The sequence below is a fragment of the Hyaena hyaena genome, unplaced genomic scaffold, assembly GCF_003009895.1.
Source record: "Hyaena hyaena isolate Hyena2069 unplaced genomic scaffold, ASM300989v1 scaffold_419, whole genome shotgun sequence".
In the NCBI taxonomy this organism is placed as follows: Eukaryota; Metazoa; Chordata; class Mammalia; order Carnivora; family Hyaenidae; genus Hyaena; species Hyaena hyaena.
This window is the reverse complement of record NW_024081053.1, coordinates 724,439-742,762: the sequence shown is the minus strand read 5'-3', so window position 1 is coordinate 742,762 and position 18,324 is coordinate 724,439. Positions and strand designations below refer to the sequence as shown.

General features: G+C 33.5%; 1 protein-coding gene across 1 annotated transcript in view; it reads left to right on the top strand.

Annotated features, from left to right (window-relative positions):
• The window catches only part of LOC120245495 (glutamate receptor ionotropic, delta-2-like), a gene marked incomplete at its 3' end in the record, with an annotated part of 915,851 nt that overhangs the window by 275,620 nt on the left and 621,907 nt on the right, over positions 1–18,324 (top strand). The window lies entirely within an intron of this gene.

The window sequence follows — 18,324 nt, the reverse complement described above, 5'->3', positions numbered from 1 at the left end:
TTTACTTAAAATCAAAGTACAGTATTTTATAATCTTTTGGTACATATCACCCTTTATAATGTTTACAATAATACTCAAGCTAAATGTTCTAAAGCATTTTCTAATTTTATATTGTCAGTTAATATACAGAGTTGTCTAGCTTGAACATTCTTCTTTTTAAAATTTTTTTTAATGTTTCATTTATTTCTGAGATAAAGAGACAGACAGACAGACAGTGTGAGGAAGGGAGGGTCAGAGAGAGAGGGAGTCACAGAATCTGAAGCAGGGTCCAGTCTCTGAGCTAGCTGTCAGCAAAGAGCCCGACGTGGGGCTCGAACCCACAAACTGTGAGATCATGACCGGAGCCAAAGTCAGACACTTAACCGACTGAGCCACCCAGGCGCCCCTGTAGCTCTTTTCTTTAAAAATTTTTTTATGTTTTAGTTATTTTTGAGAGAGAGAGAGAGACAGCATGAGCAGGAGAGGGACAGAAATACAGAAATAAAACAGTTTGCCAGAAAGCAAAATGGGGACCAGAAAATTTGTTGATGACATACCCAATGAATACAGTTTCGGACAATAGGATGCGTGTTAGGCCTGACTGATTCTATTCATTCTACTGTCAGCAGTGAGCACACTTCCTTCACAATTGCAGAAAAGCTCCAGGAAGTTCCTCAGTTTTGCAAACAACATGTAGAGCAAATTCCTTCAGCCGCCGCAATCCCTATTGCACATTGAGATATTTTGCTCTACAATGAGTGAAAAAATTACACTATTATTCAACAGTGGTAACTGATTTAAACTATACCAGAACAGTACAGGTACTGTTTTTGCTTCATGCTGAAGACAAATTATTGGAAGAAATTGTGTCTAACTATACAAACAGGGTACTTCATGATGACACAAACTTCCAAAGATAATATAATTTTAGACATATATTACACAGTTTCATCCAAAGTATTGTGTAATGCTGATGCTTAGATGTGAATGACTGTCACTACAGTAGTTGGGGTGGGAAACTTCCTATTAAAAGCTGTTCAGTCTCATATAATTATCTCTAAAGTGCTGCATAGTCTAGATAGATTTATTTCATTGTGATTAACATTGTACTTCCAGTGTCCTTTTTGTAAGTAGTTACCCTTCGGAAGTTGAAAATGATCACATCTATGTTTTATTGTTACTAAAGTAATTAATGTTTACATTAATTTAAGAAATGGCTGAAGTACCACCAAAAAGCTATTTGTTTCAAATAGACTGCAGTTGTCATTAGCAAGCTATATAAAGATGCTGTTTCTCTTTGTTCATTCTGTTGTAATTTTGACACTTTCAGGTTCAAAAGTTACATATTTTCTTAAATTATAGGGTATGTCTTATTTCCTGTTATATAAGTATATCACAAAAGCTCCCTCAGGAGCTTTTCTTCAGATTATAATCTAATGGATTTCCTGCTTTAACTGAAGTATATTTACAAAAAATGTCCAGCTAGTATTTGCAACTTCTACAGAAAAGTTGCTTGCTTAGAGTCATAGCATTTTTGGAAATATATTAAGCATTAGCATTACAAGACTATCATTAGTTCTGATTTATTTGTTAAATCTTAATTCAAGAAGGACCTTTGGAATTTATTAAGTATTTATACAAATGAATCTCTAATTGCATTTAGAGAAATAAAACAAAGGTTTATTAGGAAAATGTGACTGTACAGCATGAAAGTTCCTAAAATATTTTTTCAAATGTTCACTGTTTTATAAAAGCTATCCACAAGGTGAATGCAATCGCAAATAAGGTGAATCTCTGAACAATAATTGTTACTCAAGACCTTAGTATGTGTAGTTTAAATATTTTATAGAGATATCATTATACTATTAATATTATGACTTGTAGTAGCTTTTTAAATGCTCAATTATATAATTATATTTTAGGTACTAAATATTTATTACATTATATTATGCAACAAGTGCCTTTCTTTGCACTGGTGATTTTTTTTGTGAATATAACTGACAAAATCCTTTGTCTCATGGAACCTGTATTCTAGAGAGGGGAAGAGAATAAACAATAAATAAAGAGTTAAGATATGTAGACTATCAGATAGTAATATGTGCTATGTCAAAAAATATATCCAGAAAGGAGGAAGGGGAGTGGAGGCAGAGTTTAAAATTTTAAACTGAGCGATTAAAGGAGATCTTACTAAGGAGATATCATTTGAACAAAGACTTGTAGCAGTTGAGAAAGCCAGCTATGTGTTTGTGTAAAGGGAATAGCATCCCAAGAAGAAAGAGGAAGATGAAGACCTCTGAAATGGGGACATGGGTTGTGTATTCTAGAAACAACAAGGAGGCTGGGGTAACTGGATACAGAGGAGAAACCGGCTGACTATGAGGTCTCTCTAAGAGGACCTTATAAGCCCCTGGAATAATTTTGACTTTTTCTGCAGATGTGCTGAGATGCCATTTTTGGCTGCCTCATACTCTACAGCTAGCATTTACAACTTTTGCCTCCTCCAACTTTTCTGACTTCCTTTGTTTTAAATGTTTTTTTTTTAATGTTTATTTTTAAGAGTGGGAGAGAGAGAGACAGACAGAGAGAGAGAGAGACAGAGAGAGAAAGAGGCAGAGAGAGAAGGAGACACAGAATCTGAAGCAGGCTCCAGGCTCTGAGCAATCAGTGCAGAGCCCGACTTGGGGCTTTAACCTATGAACTGCAAGATCATGACCTGAATCAAAATTGGGTGCTTAATCTGAGCCATCCAGGTGCCCCACAGTTTTCTGACATCCTGTGTTAATTCCTCTGATACAATACTACTTCATTCTTCTGAAGTTTCTGTATATTTGATTTTGGCAGCAGGAATGAGGAATCTTCTCATCTTGTCAGACTTCAAAGTATAAAATTGTTTTGAAATACAATTATGAAGTAAATATTTCAGGGATGCCTGTGTGCCTCAGTTGGTTAAGTGTCTGACTCTTGATTTCGGCTCAGGTCATGATCTCATGGTTCATGAGATGGAGCCCATGTGTCAGGTCCCTCAGTGACAGTGTGGTTCTTGCTTGAGATTCTCCGTGTTCCCCTCTCTCTGCCTCCCCCTTGCTTATGCTCTCTCTGTCAAAATAAATAAACATTTAAAAATAATAATGAAATTATAAATCTCTAGTTGAGCAGTGTCCTCAAGAGAAAGCTGAGGTTTCTCTAAGGCCATCAGTCTTCCATAAAGGAATTGAAAATACTAGTAGAATGTAATTGTGATAGGATGAGTGGCCAGAGTGCAGAACAGTATTTGTGCAAAGGTATAGGAGACATTAGTTGAATGAAAAAATAATAGGGAGAAAATGAAAAGATACAATAATGGTTAAAGAAACATACATTTTGGACAACAACCAAAGATGCCAGAAGTGAGAATCCTGATGGGATTAGCTGGCCTTACGTTCTCATTAAGAATCTCTTAATCTCTGGGGCTTTCTCAGCCCCAGATAGAGTCCTGTGATGAATTTCTTAACCATTTGAAACAATTTTTAAATTTTTATTTACAATAGGCTCATTAAAAGATGTCTTGTAGCCTCTCACATCTGATTGTTTGAAGCTTAGAGAACTGGCTTAATAAACCAGAAGATATAAGTGAAATAATATTTTAAATATAGGGTAACATAGATATGGCTACATGAATAATAAGTATGGATATACGAATTCTTATAATCAGGAGATTTTTATAATCATGATTTTGATATAGTATATTGTATAACATTGTGTACATTTTGTTTTAGATTACTTCACTATTAAATCAGGAGTATTTTTTTTTTTTTTTTTTACAAATAGTTTATTGTCAAATTAGTTTCTACATAACACTCAGTGCTCATCCCCAAAGTGCCCTCCTTCATGCCCATCCCCCCCTCCCCCCCACATCCATCAGTCCTCAGTTTTTGTCAGCATTCAAGAGTCTCTCATGGTTTGCCTCTCTCCCTTTCCCCCACCATTCCCGCCCTTCTTCTCCCCCTTGGTCCTCCGTCAAGTTCCTCCTAATCCTCCTATACGTGCAAACATATGGTATTTGTCCTTCTCTGCCTGACTTATTTCGCTCAGCATAACACCCTCAAGGTCCATCCATGTTGCTACACATGGCCAGATTTCATTGTTTCTCATTGCCATGTAGTATTCCATGGTATAGATAAACCACATCTTCTTGATCCATTCGTCTGTTGATGGACACTTAGGCTCTTTCCATGTTTTAGCTATTGTGGAGAGTGCTGCTATGAACATTGGGGTACATGTGCTCCTATGCCTCAGCATTTCTGTATCCCTTGGGTAAATTCCTAGCAGTGCTATTGCTGGGTCATAAGGGAGTTCTATTGTTAGTTTCCTGAGGAACCTCCACACTGTTTTCCAGAGGGACTGTACCAGTTTACATTCCCACCAACAGTGCAGGAGGGTGCCCGTTTCTCCACATCCTCGCCAGCATCTAGAGTTCTCTGATTTGCTCATTTTAGCCACTCTGACTGGCGTGAGGTGGTATCTCAGTGTGGTTTTGATTTGTATTTCCCTGATGAGGAGGGATGCTGAGCATCGTTTCATGTGTCTGTTGGCCATCTGGATGTCCTCTTTGGAGAAGTGTCTGTTCATGTCTTCTGCCCATTTCTTCACTGGGTTGTTTGTTTTTCGGGCGTGGAGTTTGGTGAGTTAATCAGGAGTATTTTTTGAAAATACTGAAAAGTACATAGAACTCAACAGCAAACATCACCTGTACAACTACAACCTCACATTTACACCTATCAATATTGTGTCAACCTGTTTTAGAAATTATGTTAAAGGAAAGAAAATTTGTTTATTTTTCTGGGGGGAAAATCCCTACAATTTTACTTAAAGTTTAACTTAAAGTCTTAAGAAACAGTAGTAAGGAATCTCTAGAAATCTACTTATGTTCTTCATACATTTCATCTAAGGATGTTCACATATCAGCAATGCAGTAGAATTTTTTTTTTGCAAAGTTGGCTTTTTTAATGTTTATTTATTTTTGAGAGAGGGGGAAAGGAGAGAGCGAGAGAAAGAAAGAGAAACACAAGCAGACTCTGTGTTGTCATCACAGAACCTGATGAAGGACTCAAACTCTCAAACTGTGAGTCAAAATCAAGAGTTGGATGCTTGACTGACTGACTGAGTGATCAGGTGCCCTGGCTTCTTCTTTTTTTTTTTTTAAACTTGTACTCCTGGGTAGTTGCTTTACATGAAGTACCATAAGTAAGATTTTTACTGGACATATTTTGACTTTTAAAATCATTCCTCAAGAGGTTAATAAAAGGCCATAGTGTATTCTCTGTCATCTCTTTTAGTATGGTCCACAGCTCATTTAAGTTATCACTTCTTTCCAGCTGCTATTTTATTTTCTTTTTCTTCAAAAGAGGAAGACTACATATGTCATTGAGTAGACTGCCTAAAGAGATGAATTAAGGACACAGTTTGAAGGTATTCATTGTTGACTCTTTTTTTTAGCACATGCAATTCTAAAAACAGAATATTTTTTCTCTCCTGTGGACTAAACTTTCAAACATAGAGTTTATTAGTATAAGAGCTATAGGTTTTTGAATATAGAAAGTTCTCTATTCAAGTCCTAGTTCTTTTACTTTCTTCTAACTTTGTATTTGGTAATTCATCTTACATGGTGATTGCATAATTTAATATCCTCACCTATAATATCCTCACCTAAAATTAATATAATAATTTAATAATATTATTACTCTTTTTTAACAATAAGCTCCCAGTGGCAAGCATGCATACACACAACTTTGGACATATATGTAAGTTTTATTGTCGGCAAGAATTTAAAATAGTAGTTGAAAGTTGATTTCTCTTAAATATTTGGTTTGTATATGGCAAAAAAAAAAAAACCCTATGATTATGAAACAGATCTTTAGAAATGAGACAAATTGGGTCCATTTTGCAACCACTTACAGCTAATAAATACCTAGAAAATATTGTCATCCTTGTAAGGAAACTCATGTCTCACTTACTGTTGTGAACTCTACAGCTATTAGAGAACCACTGTTTTCCCATTGTTCAGGAAATATTTTGTAAAGCAACTCAGTAATAGCTGTGTCCTGCTCCCTAACACATTTCCTTAGTATATGTATATGAAACAGTATATGAGACAACACAAAATATGACATGTTGGAAAGAGGTTCTTAGATTCCCATAAAATTTTTGGTTTTATTTGTTAAAAATGTTAATAATGAAGATAAAATAACAAGTGAATTCAGAGTTAAAAAATATGAAGTTTGAGAATTATGTCGGAAGCATACTATTTCCTACCTGAAATCTACCACAGGATGCCTTCTTTCCTTTAGAAATGAAGACAGTGTTTGACAGTTCTAAAGTACTTAATTTCAAGAGACTTATCTGTGAAGACAATGTTTTACATTCTAAAGTGCTTAATTTCAAGTGACTTATCTAAGTCAACTCAGATTGGTAAATTACTCTTTTTTATCTAGAAGCAAAGTGGATTTTTTTTTTTTACTTTTTTTACTATGTAGAAGACAGCTTAAACTAAACTATTTGTGTGCAAAATTAGTTTTACACTTCAAAGAGTATAGAATTTACACTGTTTTTTTTTCATGCAGGTATTTCTTTTACATATGATTTTACCATACCAGTTCTCACCATTTTTATGGTGATTGAAGGTAGTATTAAAAGATCTAGGGAATTGTTATAAAAGGGAAAAAAAGTTATGTCTGTTCCATCTAATAATATCTGTAAGTCTTCTCAGTGAATGTGCTTTTTAAGAGGCTACCTTCTTTCATTTTTTTTTTTTTTTTTAAGTGCATCATTTCAGTTTGGGAACCATTTGAACTACTGTGCAGTGTTTAAAAAGTCTCTTTTCAGAAACCGTTTCTTTCCTTTCTTGTCATGGCAGTTAAATTTGCAATAACAGGAATTGCTTCAAACAAATGTATGATAGATATGGAGAAAGGGATTGAAACAAGATATAAAATTCTAGATTATAAAACTTCACAGATTCAGTTTGAAAATATGGAAAAATTGAAGAGTTAAACAATCAGTTCTTTACCATTTTATTTTAGTAGTAAAATATACATAAGGTAAAATGTATCATGTTAATCATTATTAAGTATACAGTTTCATTGTGTTCAGTACATTCATAAACTTGTGCTACTTTCATAAATATCTGTTTTCAAAACTCCTTTCATCTTGTAAAACTGAAATTCTATACCTATTTAATAGCCCCTCTCCAAACTCCTCTCCTTAAGCCCCAGAACTCTACCAGTCTAGTTTCTATGTCTATGATTTTGACTACTCAGTATTTCATATAATAGATTCATCTAGGATTTATTTAATCGCAACTGGCTTATTTCACTTAGCATAAAATCCTCAAAGCTCATCTTTGTTATATCATATGTCAGAAATTAGTTCATTCTGTTTTTTAAAACTTTAATTTTTTTAAAGTTTATTTGAGAGAAAAAAAAAACACAAGCAGGAAAGGAGCAGAGAGAGAGCGGGATAGAAAATATCACAAGCAGGCTCTGTACTGCCAGCACAGAGAACAACTTGGGGCTTGATCCCATGTACTGTGAGATAATGACCTGAGCCAAAATCAAAGGTCAGATGCTAAACTGACTGAGTGACCCAGGCACCCCAGAATTTCTTTCATTCTTATGGCTGAATAGTATTTCATTGTATGTGTATTTTTATTGTCCATTCATCTATCAGTAAACACTTAGGTTACTTATATGTTTTAGCTATTAAGAATAATGCTACTATGAATATGAGTGTACAAATATCTCTTCAAGATGCTTTTCTCAATTTTTTGAGTTATATAGTCATAAGTAAAAAATGTTGAATCACATGATAATTCTATGTTTTTTTGTTTGTTTCTTTGTTTCTAGGACTACCATGCTGTTTTCCATAGCAGCTGTACCATTTTACATTATCAACATTGTTACAGAAAGGTTCCACTTTCTCTACATCTTTGCATATGCTTCTTATTTTCGGGTTATTTTTGAGAGTAGCAATTCTTAATAGTATAAGGTGATATCTCAATGTACTTTTGAATTTTATTTTCTTAATGATTAGTGATATGGAGCATCTTTTCATGAACTTATTTAGCACTTAGATATCTACTTTGGAAAAATATCTATTCAAGTTCTTTGTACAGTTTTGAAGCAGATTGTCTGGTTTTTGAGTTTTAGGAGTCTCCCTATATCTGGATATTAATTTCTTATCAGATATATGATTACAATTAATTTGTGAGTCTCTTGTAAATAGTATATTGTTGGATCATTGTTTTTGTTTGTTTTTAACCTTTTTGCCAAATTCTGTCTTTTGATGGAAGAGCTTATAACATTTACATGTGAAATAATTACTGAGGGGACTTATGTCATTTTGTTATTTGTTTTCCTTGAATCTTAGTAGCTTTCTTGCCTCTCATTTCCCGCACTACTGTCTTCTTTTTTATTTAATTGTTTTTTGGTAACATTCAGAGTTTTATGGTTTTACATTTAAACGTTTAAATTCCTTTCTCATTTTCTTTTATGTATATTCCATCACAGTTTTCTTTGTAATCACCATGAGGATTATACTTAACATCCTAAAGTTATAATACTCAAATTTGAATTTATAGCAGCTAAATTTCAATAATAAACAAAAACTCCGCTCCTTTATACCTCCATATCCAGCCCTTTTGATTGTTGATGTCATAAAATTGCATTTATTTACGTTGTGTGCTGCAAAACATATGCTAATATTTTAAAAAGTCTATTAGTCTCAAATAATCTTCATATGACTGAGCTGCAATGGCATGTCCTTTCGTTTCACTGAAGGATTCCATTGAGAATTTCTTGCAAAGCAGATGTAATGCTAATAAACACCCTTAACTTTTGTTTATCTGGGTATATCTTAATTTCTCCTTTAGTTTTGCCTGATGCCTTCTGGCCTCCAAAGTTTCTAATGAGAAGTCTGTTGATAATCTTACTGAGGATCCCTTGTATATGAGTGCCTTCCATTTTCCTGCATTCAAGATTTTTCCCTATGTGTTTTGCTTTTGAGAGTTGAATTATAATGTTTCTTAGTGTTAGTTTCTTTGGTTTCTTCTGTCTTGAGTTCACTGAGTTTCTCGGATGTTTATATGTCTTTTATCAAATTTGGGAAGTTTTAAGTTATAATTTCCTCAGTTATTCTCTCTTTTCCTATGAGAATCCCACAGTGCATGTGTTGGTCTTCTTAATGTTGTCTCACAGGTCTTTTAAATTTTGTTCACTTTTCTTCAATCATTTTTTCCTCTTTCTCAGACCTCATAATTTCTATTGTCATATCTTCAAGGTCACTGATTCTTCTGCCTGCTCTTTGAGGCCTTCTAGTGATTTTCATTTCTATTGTTGTACTTTCCAGTTCCAGAATTTGTTTTTGGTTTCCCTTTAGGTCTTCAGTACCTTTATTGATATTTCTATTTGCCCATCCATTGTTTTCTTGACTTTTTCTGTATCTTTGTTTAGTTTGTTGATCATCCTTAAGGCAGCTGTTTTAAAATCTTCCTCTAATAGATCTACCACTAGATATTTTCCGGGATGGTTTCTGTTAATTTAGGGTTTTTTCCCCCTTCAAATGGGCCATAATTTCCTGTGTTCTTTGTATACTATATGCTTTTTTGTTTAAAACTGGATATATCAATCTAAAAATACGTTATATCTGAAAGTCAGGTTCTCCTCTTTCCTCATAGTTTACTCTTCTTTGTTTTTGTTTTCATTTGTGTCTTTTTAAAAAATTTTTGTAGGTTGTCCCTGTGTCAAAAATCAACCTGAAATGTAAATTTAAAGTCTTTTCAGTTCCTTCTCAACCCCCATCTTTTTCTAGGCATGTATATTGACTTTTTAATTTATCTATATATAGCTGCTGTTGAATATCCTGGTTGGTATTGTCTGGCTCCCAAAGGAGAAAAATAGAAAAATGAAGGGGGAAAACAAGAGAACTGGCTCTGTAAATCTTCTGGAAGTCACTCCAGCCATGGTGGGGAGGGGGTGGGGGTTTGCAAAAAGGAGAGGAGGAGAGAGGGAAGAGTGGAGTGCAGGAATACTGGTTTCCTGTTTCTTTTTCTACCCTCTAAGATGAGAAGCAGAAACAGCCATGTGTGCCACAGCACAGATCCCTGGTATTTAGAGGAAAGAATTCTTTTTGCCCACTCTGGCTCCTACAAACTATGTGCCAGGTGCTCCTGAAGAGGCCTACAGATGCCTGCCAGATGGCTGAGGGGTGGAAGATGGGTAGCTGTTACTGTATTAAGGGCTGAAGTTGACCAAAATTAACCAGAGTTTAACCTCTAAGCCTTTCTCTGGAAATTGCAGTCCTTTAATATGTTTCAAAGTTCCAAAATAGTTACATCAGACAGAATCTACCAATACAATTGTTGTCTAGACAGGGAAACGATTTCCTGACTCCACTCCTCTTACTCCACCATCTTCCCAGAGTCCTTTGTAAATAGTGCTATTTTTATAATGACTTGATTACTGATCTTTCAATATCTAATGCTCTTTTGGAAATTCCAAATAATTCTTTTTAGAAGAACGGTTTTGGGATATATATATATATATATATATATATATATAGTCCCCAAACCCCAGACTTAGATACAAATGCAAAGCTTTTCAGAGAAGATCTATGTTCCAACACAAATTAATTATTTTAAAGATTAGATTCCTATATCTTCTACCTGGACAAGTCAGATTATCTTTTACTTAAGCAGCCTGTATTTCCTTCTGTCCTACAAACTTCTGGAAAACATACAGCCAAGTCAGATATTCAAGTGAAACTATTAATCAGTTTAAATTTGGTTTGGGTTTCTGTATAACTTTGCAAACATTTTAAAAGAAATATGAATTAAAATGTCATTGGAGAGTTGGGCTGAGTAAAAGGCCATGTTAGAATGAAGAACCCCTTCATGAATTCGACTTAGCTCACCCTGTGATGCAATGTTACAACTTAAATTCCAACATAAATGCCCTTGTCTGAAATCTTAAGAGACAGTCATTTAAATTTTGGCTTTTTAGTCTATGATTTGCTCTTCTCATCTTAAGTCACTTTAACATAATATTTTGGAAAAAAAAGATTATTTAAAGATATCTGTATTATAAAAATATTTCGAAATTTATAATGTGTCTTCGAGTATTTTTACATGATCATTTTAGTGATCTGCATTGAATTTTATCTCTTTACAGTTGTATCTTTCTACACTATATCCCTAACTAATTCCCTCTGTGATCTTGGCAATATTCTTTATTGATTATCTATCTTTAAAACTTATCAACTAGATGATCATCGTGGGTAAAGTGGAAGTTAATATTCTAATGTACTTTGAACTCTAAGAACAAAGTGCTGAGTAAGCATTAGACACTGGGAGATAATGAACCAGTTAGTTTCTATACATGGTCACAATTTGAATATTACAGACCCAAGTAAATTATTAAAGGCCTTTAATACATAAAGTCAATGACTCTGGCATTGTCATTCTATGAGGATCATTAGTCACTAAGTGAAAAAAAAAAATTGAACTCTTTAAGAAATGAAAGGCTAGAGATTTGTTATGAACCCTGCATTTAAGAACATATCAAAGTCCATATGTTACTGGAACCCACTTAACATTACTCTAAAGTAACTACGAAAATTGTCATTAAACCTAATGTTTAGAAATTTATCTCAGTTTAATTTCTTGTATACATGAGATTATTGAAATAAATTAAAGTTTGAGAAAAATTGTGTAAATACTTGGGCTAAACTATTCTTTAAATAGTATAGTTTAAATCATTGTGGTAAATATTATATCTACAAAAATATGCAAAAATATTATTTGAACACTTTTATATGCTAGTCATAGTTAATAAAAATTTCTCCCAACAGGGCCACCTAGGTGGTTCAGCTGGTTCAGCCTTTGACTTGGTTTCAGCTCAAATCATGATCTCAGGGTTCATAAGTTCAAGACCCACATTGGGCTCTGTGCAGCTAGTACAGAGCCTGCTTGAGATTCTCTCTGTCCCTCTCCCACTTTCTTTCTCCCTCTTTCTCAATAAATAAACTTAAAAAAACCTACAAAAATATTAAAGCCTATTTAAGAATTTTAACGTACAAATAAAATTTAATTGTGATAGTTATGAAAATAAAAATGTTCCTATCACTTGGTAGTATAGAAATTTATGATAACGAATACATTGTCATATATTAACTTGTAGTTTTTTTAGGAAAGTTTTGAAACTGAGAACTTTGAATTCTGCCAGTCACTACTTGCTTTGGGTCATGGGAAGATAATTTAATCTGAGTCTTATTTTCTGTCAATGCTTTTTCATCAAAACTAAATGATAACCCAGCTAACCACTTAGTGCAGTGCTTATTACTAACACATGCTAATTGAGTTCACTGTTATTATTTCAATTATTATAAACTTGACAGAAAGACAACAGAGTAAAATTGTCTTGGATTCAGAATAATATTTGCTAATTTTCATGAATTTGGTGTATATCCAGTACTTCCTTTCCAACAGTTAGAATTATTGTTTCAGTTTACTTCCTTAGTCAGAGTGTGAAGGGTTAGATAGGGTGAACTGGGGAAAATATACCTTTTGTTAAAAGGAGAAAGAGTTCTAAAAACCCCATTCATGACTGTTAAGACATTAACATTGAATATATCGGGAAAATTTCTGTTGAATGAGAAGGGACTGCAGACAACATTTGTAATACAGAATCCATGGAAGATATCTCAGTGTAATTAATATTATCTGGGCCGATTGCTTTATATATACATACACACATACACACATACACACATGCATGCCGATAGCTTTACACACACACACACACACACACACACACACACAACCTTCATTGTAATAATATCCCACTGAAATAGTAGTCTGTATGCTCAAATAAAGATGCCAGGTGGTATGGAAAATGCTTATTTCATTAGGTTACAATTCTGGTAATTTTTAATGTTGTCTAGTAGTATGTTTAACCTTGTTTCTTCCAACTGAGAACAATATAAGTGGAGGGTGAAATAAAGGAGAAATCTGATTTTTGAGGTATTTATAATATCTTTGATTATTTGTGCTTCTTTTGAAATGTGTATACAGTCTCCACTGACCTAGTGGGGATACCATTACTAGATGCAAAAGAAGTTAAACATCTCTTTTTAAAAAATATTTTTTTATTGAGAGAGAGAGAGAAAGCAAGAGCATGCGAGTGGAGGAGGGGCAGATAGAGGGAGGGAGAGAATCCTAAGTTTGCTTTGTGCTTCCAGGACAGAGCCTAATGCCGTGCTGGATCCCACAACCCTGGGGTCATGACCTGAGCCTAAATCAAGAGTCAGACACTTAACTGACTGGACCACCCAGGCGTCCCTAAAGAACTCTATATGTATATCTGCACAACATACAACTATGTGTATGTAGATAATTATTAGAATTAAAAAAAACCTACTTGTGAATAGTAGTATCTAAAACAGTGAATATGTATGGCGATTTAACAATTCTGAATAGCTCTGCAAAACTTAAACTCTACTGTGACCAATAAATTGTCCCAAAACAGAGTTTTGACTTTTTTCTTTATTTAACTTCCTAAGTTAAATTGTTGATGACTCTAGGGCAAATCAAACGCATTTTATGTAGAAATATTCCTATGTTCAAGTTATGCTCTGATTCTTCAATTTTTAATACTTAATGGCTTATAGTAGATGAATTTGATATGTGAATCACCAGATGTAGTACCAGTTACTGAATGTACATATGCAACTATATATACATATATATATCTGACACTGTGTGTATGTATATGTTTTTTTGTCACGTAAATGCTTGAAATGAAACAACGAAACATAATATGGAAGAAACAGCTCCAAACTTGAAACCAGAAAACCTAAATTCCTATTCCGTCCCATCTAAATTCTGGCTGTGTAATTTTATTCAAATCACTTAAAATATTTTCACTACATTTTCTAAAGAAGTAGAGTTTATATATACCATCTCTAAAATGTCTTTCAACTGTGAGTCTATGCAATCTCATTTGCCCACTTTCATGGTCATCTTATCAAGGCATCTTAATTTTGTTATGATCTGATTCAATATGTAATAGATATCAACTGTCTTATCAGCAAATTATTTCTTAAGAAACAATGAAGCTTGACTTTTAAGATTATCCCTGTGTTGATTATTTTAATGGGCATTCTGGAGTTATGATAATAATGCCATTGAAAATAAATGCACATACAAATACATTAGCAAGTCTACTTTTGTTTTGATTTAGAGTTAGTTGTAAGTCACATTTTTCTCCTGTCTTTGAATCTGGGTATTGCATTTTTTAATATTATGTCTAACTAAACATAAGGAAAGGTTAATGTGTTACTATTTCTTGAATATCTAATATATCCAGGTTCCCTTTTAACACTCAAAATATATAAATAGCTCCTATGACCTGTGAAATTGTATTTTGCTAATGAGACAAAGCTTATATACCTCCATGATGGAGGCAACACCATGGATAAAGACAAGAAGGTAAAAATATTTCTAAACTTACTGTTTCTCAAAGCTTCTAATGTTTTTGAGAATTATTGAGTTGATCAGATCAGTAACTTCTTATAAATGTTTTATTGCTAGGCATATTTGCAAATATGAATCTATGTAAAATGATTCATGGCATAAAATACTGACTTGTACTGATCACCCTTCACAAAAAGTAAAAAAAAAACAAAGACATCAGCATATTTTTAACATTAATATAAACTGTAAGTCTTTACTTTCTAAGATATAAGATATAAGAAGACAAGTAAACATGATGTTTGTATTTAAAAACATATATGTGTCCTTGTCCATTTATGTCGTTCTTCTGTATAAGTAAAGCCATTCCCCTCTCAAAGAAGGAACATATCATCATCATTACCTAAGAATGGAAATGACTGATTACAAATTTTAGGAGGTGTTCCTAGTCTGTTTTATTGCTTGGTTATTATTCCTTCTAGTTTGATCAATGTGAAGTGTAAATGGTATATAATTTGTTGATCAAACTGTGTGTGTGTGTGTGTGTGTGCATGCGTGTGTAAGTAATGGAAGAATTATTTCCTTTTGACAATAAATTTCAATCTTCTTTTTACCTCAAGGTTGTAAAATAAAACTGACAGTAAAAAAAAAAATGCTAACAAAAATTGCTGGGAAAGCACTAAATGCTGGGTCATCATGTCAACTATATAGTTATGAATGTTGCACTCAAGGATCTTTATAAATTTCAAAAAAAGTAAATCTAAGATGTTTGAGATTGGATTACACTGGTAATGTGTGTGTATTGATACAAAGGATAAAGAGATGGAGGTGCTGTACTCTTGGAAGTGCATGAAATAAGAACCTTCTTTCATGAGATTCTACATGTGGAACTTACTGGGCTGTTTTCAGAATACTTGTGTTTAATACAAAATGCTGCATGTACTCTTTGGTATAAAGCCAAATCTAAGATGAGATTTTATAGCTGAAGAAAAAGAGTAAATAAATAACTGGATTTGAAATGTTGATAGGATTTCCTGTTCTTTGGTTATGCTGTGTGCAGTAAGATGAAACGTTCCTTCTGTGTACTTTTTGCTGTTTGAAAAAAAAAAGAACTGCTTCTTTTGTGCATTTCTTTTCAGTATATCCTAATTCAGCATGGAATTGACTAATTTGCTATCATTTCTGTAGGTTTCTGCCGTTTATTAGCCAGGCTTAATATTTAAGGCAGTCTTAACTGTTCTGTCAGGTAGCAGGAAAATGCTCCCATTAGAATGTGTTACCAGTACTCAGCAGAAGTCAGCGATATCACCCACTTTAAAACAAGGTTGATTAGAAACTCTTCTTTGAAAGGACCCATTTAGAATCCATGACAAGCTGAAGGATCTTTATATAAACATACATTACTTCTTTGTGAGTAGACATTTAGATTATCTGCTTTGAAATGAATTGGTTAATTCAGCTCCAATTATATAGTACATTTATATCACATTTTCTAACAAACTTTTAAAGAAATTTGTGATCTTTAAAGAAATAAAGATCTGAATCTGATCATATTAAATTTCAACATGATGATGAATCTAGATTCTCATAACAATTATCACAAATTAAAATGAGTCTTATGTTTATTTTATTTTTTTAAATTTTTTTAATGTTTTATTTATTTCTAGGAGAGAGAGAGAGAGACAGCGTGAGCAGGGCAAGGTCAGAGAGAGAGGGAGTCACAGACTCTGAAACAGGCTCCAGGCTCTGAGCTGGCAGTCAGCACAGAGTCCGACGCGGGGCTCGAACCCACGAACCGCGAGATCATGACCTAAGCGAAAGTCGGATGCTTAACCGACTAAGCCACCCAGGCGCCCCTTATGAATGATGTTTAAAATCAGCAAGACAAATCTAACATTTATTGCCTAAATAATTTCACAGAAACAATTTCTAGAGTAGATTTCAATCTGATTCAGAAATTAGATGCTAGGCCAAAAGCTAACATCCATAATATTTATTATCCTTGATTATATTAATAAAATATTAATATCCTGAGCTAATAGATATTTATAATATATTTAGGGAGTACTTTATTTATCAATTAAAAAGTTCTTCATTCTTTCTCATGCTCTTAGCATGTACTTAGAATATACTTTAGGAAATAGAAAGCAAGGGTTTGAAGAGGTTGATCAAAGTTAGTACAATCCATGCAAATATAAAAGAGCAGTGACAAGAGAAACCTAGGTTCACACAAAGGCCTGTTAGACACTGTGTCTTCTCTAGTAAAAATTGATAATTGCCTTTCTATAATGAGGCTGCTTAAGGTGAAGAGGGCAAAAGTAACCTGCCACACCTGTCAGAAGTGGACATATTTTCACCCTTGCTTTATCATGTATTGACTCTAATAATGCATGTTTAATATCATGATCTGTCTTTTACTAGAACGTTTTGGGCTTTAGTCACAAATGCATAAAATCAACAGAACTAGCTGATGTAAAAGGTCTGTTTCTATATATACATATGTGTGTATGTATGTATATATATAAACACGTATATGCGTGTTTGTGTCCTTATATGTAGTCTGTGTTTATCTCTCTGTGTGTGCATACATAAAACCCATATATGTTTACATATTGGAAAAAGACATTTTAATGTACGCAATTTTATTGATGTATTTACACACTACAAGGAGTATTATATAGATATGTATGTAGATATGTATGTGTAGTCATTCTTTTATCGTGTTATTGACCCTGAGGTGTATGTCTTTTTTTTTTCCGGGGGAAATGCATTTGGTTCACTCACAAGGGCAAGAAGTACACTGGCCCGATATTTATAATTTCAAAATAAACCATTTAAAAATGTGCTCCTAGCACCAGCAGAATCATAATGAATACAAATAAAGCATGCATAGCCAGATGGAAAAGAATCTCCCAGATTTGCAGTAAAGTCAGGATCCTCATAAAAATACTTTTGTTTCTTACGGTCATAATCCTGAAAGGCAATATCCATGGTGACTTAGAGTAAAGATATTGGAGTCAAGGAGTCAAGAAATCTGGCCCTTATTCCTCTGGCATATTCCTTGCACTGAAACTTAATTTTCATAACTATATGTATGTAACAGTATACATACCACTTAATTATTTTAAGGATTAAGTGAGATTTTGTAATATGGAAAAAATATTAATAGAAAATGTTAAGCACTGTTTGGATTACAGTAATTAAAAATAAAAAAGGGGCAGATCGGTGGTTCAGTCAGTTAGGCACCAGACTTCGCCTCAGTTCATGATCCTGCCATTCATGAGTCCCAGCCCCCCATCAGACTCTTCTGCTGTCAGTACAGACCCCGAGTCCAAACATCTGTCGCCCTCTCTCTGCCCCCAACTCACACTCATAAGCTCTTTCTGTCTTTCAAAAAATTAATATAAAATAAAAATAAATAAAAATTAAAATAAAACCTAACATTTAGTGAAAATCTGCTATTCAGTTAACACAATTTATTTACATTTTATATGGATAATCTCATTTAATACAGTTAATAGCCCTTACAGATAGGTATCATCATTAGAATTTACAGATGATGAATAAGGGGTTTAGAATGAATCCTTTGTTCAGGGTCATATGCTTAACAAATGGCAGTTAGAATTTGAAATCAGTTTACTCCTAGAACTGGTATGTTTAACCAATACCCTGTTAACAGGCAGTCAAGTTAGCCACAATTCTTAACATCATCATTATTGTATTTATGCGAAAAAGACTGTAATTATCCATTAGGATTTATGTTGGTTCTTAAGAAATAGTTCTCAAATTGTCTCTGTTCAAAGATTTCTATGTGTCTAATAGTATTGAATTTATATTGTAAAAGA